General features: G+C 34.2%; 1 pseudogene; it reads left to right on the top strand.

The window, feature by feature from the left end:
- The first annotated feature begins 6,362 nt into the window (after positions 1-6,362).
- On the top strand, positions 6,363-6,466 carry LOC112132226 (U2 spliceosomal RNA; annotated as a pseudogene).
- Positions 6,467-6,677: the final 211 nt, after the last annotated feature.

Raw genomic sequence — 6,677 nt, 5'->3', positions numbered from 1 at the left:
TATATGCACCCAACACAGGAACACCTAGATTAATAAAGCAAGTGCTTAGAGACCTTCAAAGAGACTCCCACACAATAATAGTGAGAGACTATAACACCCCACTGAAAACATTAGACAGATAATCAAGACAGAAAATTAACAAAGACAATAATAGTGGTAGATTTAACACCCCACTGAAAATATTAGACGTATCATCAAGACTGAAAATTATCAAAGATATATAGGACCTGAACTCAGCACTGCATCAAATGGACCTTATAGATATCTACATAACTCTCCACCCAAAGCAACAGAAAACACATTCTTCTCATCACCACAGGGCACCTACTCTAAAATTAATACCATAATCAGAAGTAAAACACTCCTCAGCAAATGCAAAAGAACTGAAATCATAACAAACAGTCTCTTGGATCATAGTACAATCAAGTTAGAAATCAAGACTAAGAAATTCATTCAAAACCATACAAGTACATTGAAATTGAGCAACTTTTTCATGAATATCTATTGAGTAAATAATGAAATTAAGGCAGAAATCAAGAAGCTCTTTGAAAATAATGAGAACAAAAATACAACATACCAGAATCTCTGAGATGCAGCTAAAGCAGTGTTTTTTTTTTTGTTTTTTTTTTATTATACTGTAAGTTTTAGGATACATGTGCACAACATGCAGGTTTGTTACATATGTATACATGTGCCATGTTAGTAAAGCAGTGTTAAGAAGGAAATTTATAGCACTAAATGCCCACATCAAAAAATTAGAAAGAGCACAAGTTAACAACCTAACATCACAATTAAAAAAAACTAGAGAGCCAAAAGCAAACAAATTCCAATGCTAGCAGAAGACAAGAAATATCCAAAATCAGAGCTGAACAGAAGGGGATAGAAACACGAAAAACCATCCCCAGGTCAACAAATCCAGAAGCTGGTTTTCCAAAAAATAATAATAATAATAATGAAATAGATAGACTGCTACTAGACTAATAATGACAAAAGGAGAGAAGAAATTAACACAATCAGAAAAGGACAAGTGAGATGTTACCACTGACTCCACAGAAATACAAACAACCTTCAGAGAATATTATGAACACCTTTATGCACAAGAACTAGAAAATCTAGAATAAACAGGTAAATTCCTGGACACATACACCCTCCCAAACCTGAAACAGAATAAAATTGAATCCCTGAACTGACTAGAAATGAGCTCTTAAATTGAGGCAGTAATGAATAGCCTACAAACCACAAAAATCCCAAGACCAGATGGATTCACAGCTAAATTCTACTGGACGTACAAAGAAGACTTTGTACCATTCCTAATGTAACTATTTCAAACCTTGAGGAGGATGGACTCCTCCCTAACTCATTCATGAGGCCAGCATCATCCTGATGCCAAAACCTGGCAAAGATTCAATGAAAAAAAGAACACTTTAGGCCAATATCTTGATGAACATTGATTAAAAAAAAAATCCTCAGCAGAATATTGGCACACCGAATAGAGCAGAACATCAAAAAGCTTATCCGCCACAATCAAGTAGGCTTTAACCCTGGAATGCAAGTTTACTTCAACATACACAAATCAATAAACGTGATTAATCACATAAATAGCACTAGGGACAAAATCCACATGATTATCTCAATGGATGAAGTAAAGGGTTTCAATAGAATTCAACTTACATTCATACTAAAACCTCTCAATAAACTAGATGTTGAAAGCATGCACTTCAAAATAAGAGCCATACATGCAAACCCACAGCCAACATAATACTGAATGGGCAAAAGCGGGAAGCATTCCCTTTGAAAACTGGCACAAGACAAGGATGCCACGTCTCACTCTCCTATTCAACGCAGTATTGTAAGTATTGGAACAGAGAGCCCAGAAATAAGGCCACACACCTACAACTATCTGGTCCTTGACAAAGCTGACAAAAATAAGCAATGGGGAAAGGATTGCCTATTCAATAAATGGTGCTGGGAGAACTGGCTAGCCATATGCAGAAAATTAAACCTGGACCCTTTCTTTACACCATATATGAAAATTAACTCAAGATAGATTAAAGACATAAATGTAAAACCCCAACATATAAAAACTCTGGAAGACAACCTAGGCAATACCATTCAGGCCACAGGCACGGACTAAGATTTCAAGAAGAAGAAAGCAAAAACCAATTGCAACAAAAAGCAAAAGTTGACAAATGTGATCTAATTTAAACTAAAGAGCTTCTACTCAGTAAAATAAACTATCAACAGAGTAAACAAACAACTTACAGAATGGGAGAAAATTTTTGCAAATTATGCATCTGACAAAGGTATAATATCCAGCATCTATAAGGAACTTAAACAAATTTATTAGAAAAAAACAAACGACACCATAAAAAAAGTGGGCAAAGGACATGATCAGACACTTCTCAAAAGAAGACATTTATGCAGCCAAGAAACACATGAAAAAACGCTCAACATCACTGATCATTAGAGAAATGCAAATCAAAACCACATTGAAATACTGTCTCACACTGGTCAGAAGGGCTATTATTAAAAAGTCAAAAAAGAAATAACAGAGGCTGGCAATGTGGAGAAAAAGGAACACTTTTACACTGTTTGTGGGAGTGTACATTAGTTTAACCATTGTGGAAAACATTGTGGTGATTTCTCAAAGACCTAATACCATCGGATCCAGCGTTCCCATTACTGGGTATATACCCAAATGGATATAAGTTATTGTACTATAAAGACACATGCATGTGTATGTTCATTGCAGCACTATTCACAATAGCAAAGACACAGAATCAACCCAAATGCCCAATGATAGACTGGATATAGATAATGTCATACGTATACACCATGGAATACTTGGCAGTCATAAAAAAGAAAGAGATCGTGTCCTTTGCAGGGACATGGATGGAGATGGAGGCCAATATTCTTAACAAACTAATGCAGAAACAGAAAACCAAATACCATACATTCTCACTTATAAGCTGGAGCTAAATAATGAGGTCACATGGACACATGGGGTGAACAACACTCCTTGGGGCTTATTGGAGGGTGAAGGGTGGAAGGAGGGAGAAGATCAGCAAAAAGGATTAATGGTACTAGGCTTAATAACTGGATGATAAAATAATTGGTACAACAAACCCCCATGACACAAGCTTACCTATGAAACAAACCTGCACATGTACCCCTGAAATTAAAAGTTAAAAAAATAAAAATTTAGATTAAAAAATTACAATTTGAAGAACAGGGCCACAATCAATGTTCATTCAACCAGACTACACACCTAGCACTGCACTAATCTGTGATTTCAAAATTAATTTATGAATTTGACAAATGTTCAAAATTATAAGAGCTACCTCTTTAGAGGCCTTACTATGTGCTAAACTTTCTAAACACTTTATATTCATTATTTTCATTCCTCTGGTGTAGGTATGACTACTTCCTCAAAGGTATACAAAAGTAATAATTTGCTCAAAATTATTCCATGGCAAAAAGATTAAAAACCAAGAATTCTAACTCTAGAGTTTATGCTTTTATCCACTATCTTTTAACTTTCTCTCAAAAAAAGGTTTTAGGGAATTAAACAATTTGTTGATCTGTGAAGAATTGCTGGACATTTAAAAATAATGTCAGATGACTGCTCAACATACAGAATGTGTGTTTGTGTGTGTGTGTGTGTGTGTTTGTGTGTGTTTGATGTTCCCAATCATGCAATTGCTACCAGAGCTATTTATAATAGCAAAGATATGGAATCAAACTAAGTGTCCATCCATAGGTGAATGAATCAAGAAAATGGAGGATATATACACAATGAAATACTGCTCAGCTATAAAAAATCCTGTCTACATAGATAAACCTGGAGGACATTACGTTAATTGAAATAAGCCAGGCACAGAAATACAAGTACTGTATATTCTCCTGCATATATGGAATCTAAACAAATTAATCTCATAGAAGTATTATAAAAGAATGGTTGTTACCAGGGCCTGGGGTTTTTAACAGGTAAGGGATGTTGTGAAGATATTAGTCAAAGGATACATAATTATAGTTAAATAAGTTCAAGAGACCTATTGTACAACATGGTGACTATAGTTAATGATGATATATTGTATTCTTGAAAAATGTGAAGACATCCATCCATTAAGTGGATGTTAAGTGTTCTCACAAGAAAAACGATGTCTATGTGGGTTAAAGCATTTGTTAATAAGCTAAATTTAAGCATACAAAAATGTATACATGCTTCAAAACGTCAAATGCTATATGATACAAACAATTTTATCTGTCAATTTAAAAACAAAATGATTGACAATGAAACATTGTATATAGCTGCATGCTTTTATTTAAGTAGTGATCAGATGTTGATTCTCAAATTTTGTAGGGTGGATGGCTTTTATGATGAATGATTTGGTGTTTTGCTGGGTGTATATACCAGAAAACAAAACAAAAGAAATTAATTGGGGAGGGCCAGCAACAGAATTATTGTATTTCTGAGGAGTATTAAACAGAGTACATAGGAATGGAAATGCTGGCAGGAGAAATGCAATTGTTTTGAAGAGAATTGTGGGTCCAGAGAATTGTGGGAGAATTGTGGGAGCACAAGAGAATAAGGAACTGAGTGAAAGGTAAAAATAAAAGGAAAGGATATTAGAGTTTATGACTTAAAGATAGAGAATTATGCTAAAATTCAGACTGTAACCGTGAATATGGAAGTTAGGGTCACTGAAATAGAAAAAAAAACGCAGGACAAGATTGTCAAATCAGTAATCATAGTGTTTTTATTTTAGGTTGTAAAATAATAGAGTTATGTTGAATTTAGTGACAACTTAAGCAATTTGTTTCACAGATGTAAAAGGCTATGTTTTGAACCTTCTATAAAATAACTTTATCTGATTTTGTAATGTTTACCTAGATGCTCTGTCTAGTGATAGTAGTAGCAAACAATTGTTATAAATAATTATAAGAAATAGTTTTTTAATACAAAATGTTACAGATGTATATCAGATATTTTGTTAATTTTGTTTTGCAGAAGCCAAATACAGCTATTTCTTTTCCTGCCCCAAAGCGTGATGTTATTGTGGTTAACACAGTGGAGTATAGCATGGTCTAAAAACCTGATCTAAGGCCAGGCGCAGTGGCTCACACCTGTAATCCTAGCACTGTGGGAGGCCAAGGCAGGTGAATCACCTTAGGTCAGAAGTTCAAGATCAGCATGGCCAACAGGATGAAACCCCATCTCTACTGAAAATACAAAAGTTAGCTGGGTGTGGTGGCAGGCACCTGTAATCCTAGCTACTCGGGAGGCCAAGGCAGGAGAATCTCTTGAACCTGAGAGGCAGAGGTTGCAGTGAGCTAAGACCGCGCCATTGTACTACAGCCTGGGCAACAAGAGTCAAATTCCATCTCAAAAACGAACAAACAACAAAAAAACTGATCTAAAATTATCATTATATTTTTGACCTTAATCTCTTTCAATTTCAGTTTCCTTGTTATGTTAAGGTGGAAGATACTATTAATTGCCTATTCAGTAGCAACCCTCAGCCCTTTATACTTCTAGCTAAGAGAGTCATTTTCCCACAATAGAGGTCAAATATATGAAGACTCACTTTGTTCAGCTTCCTCTTATGTAAAGTTTGGCTATATGAGCAAATCATGACCAGTTACTCTTGAGTGAGCTTTTGCTAGGAGTGGAAATAGGAGTGTGTTTAGATGCTCCTCATGATAAAACAGAAAAATTTTATAAAAGCAACTCTATTTCCTTTATGACTTAGAGGATGCCTTGTGTGGGTTTGATGGGTGTTTCTGCAGCTGTACTATGAACAAAGAGAGCTGTTATTGATACACTGTAGGTAGAAAGTTGAAAATAACCTAGAACCACCTACCTACAGACATACTGTAAGGGCCAAATTGCACATATTATTTATTAATCCACTTTTAATGAGATATTTTATTCCTCTCAGCCAAGTGTCCTAACCAAAGAAATAATTTAAATGAAAAAGAAAACATCACCTGCACTGGTAGCATGTAGTTAATATTGCTTACTTTAAAATATTTTTTAACCAATTTGATGTAATGCAAATTTAAGTACAAACTAAAAATGGAGCCTATGTACAATATAACTCATCATTTTATCATAGTCTACACTTGTATTAGTACTACCTATAATTAAATGGTTAATTTGGCTTTTAGAACAGTCATAATATAACATTGAATGTTATTAGGCTTGTTTACCAGGTTAAGTTAAAAAATGAAGCTCTGTATTAGGGCTAAAAGGGAAGATGAAGTATATGAGTGGTAATGGTAATACAACTTTAGAAGAGAAGGACGCACTGTCAATCAAACAGTAAGAGTTTGATTAAAAAAAATAAGAATATACCTAAATATCTATGCCCTTTGGCTAAGATCAAGTGTAGTATCTGTTCTTATCAGTTAAAAATACTAAAAAAGTATTTTTCTTCATTTTTAAATAAGAACATAACCTTACCTGCCTTCAAAAATGGCTATTTTCATATAATGTTAATTTAAAAATAATAAAAGAAAAAGGTATCATGTATCAGGCAAATTGCATTAATTGCATTGATTGCAAATTGTATTAATTGCATTGAAGATTAAATCCTATTCTTTCTTTTTAACGTCTCATCCTACATTTTAAATACAAACTTAAAATGCAATTAATAGTGACACTTTTTCTCCAT

This window comes from Pongo abelii, chromosome 12, assembly GCF_028885655.2.
Source record: "Pongo abelii isolate AG06213 chromosome 12, NHGRI_mPonAbe1-v2.0_pri, whole genome shotgun sequence".
NCBI lineage: Eukaryota > Metazoa > Chordata > Mammalia > Primates > Hominidae > Pongo > Pongo abelii.
Note: the sequence above shows the minus strand (reverse complement) of the source record. Positions and strands in the feature narration are given on the sequence as shown.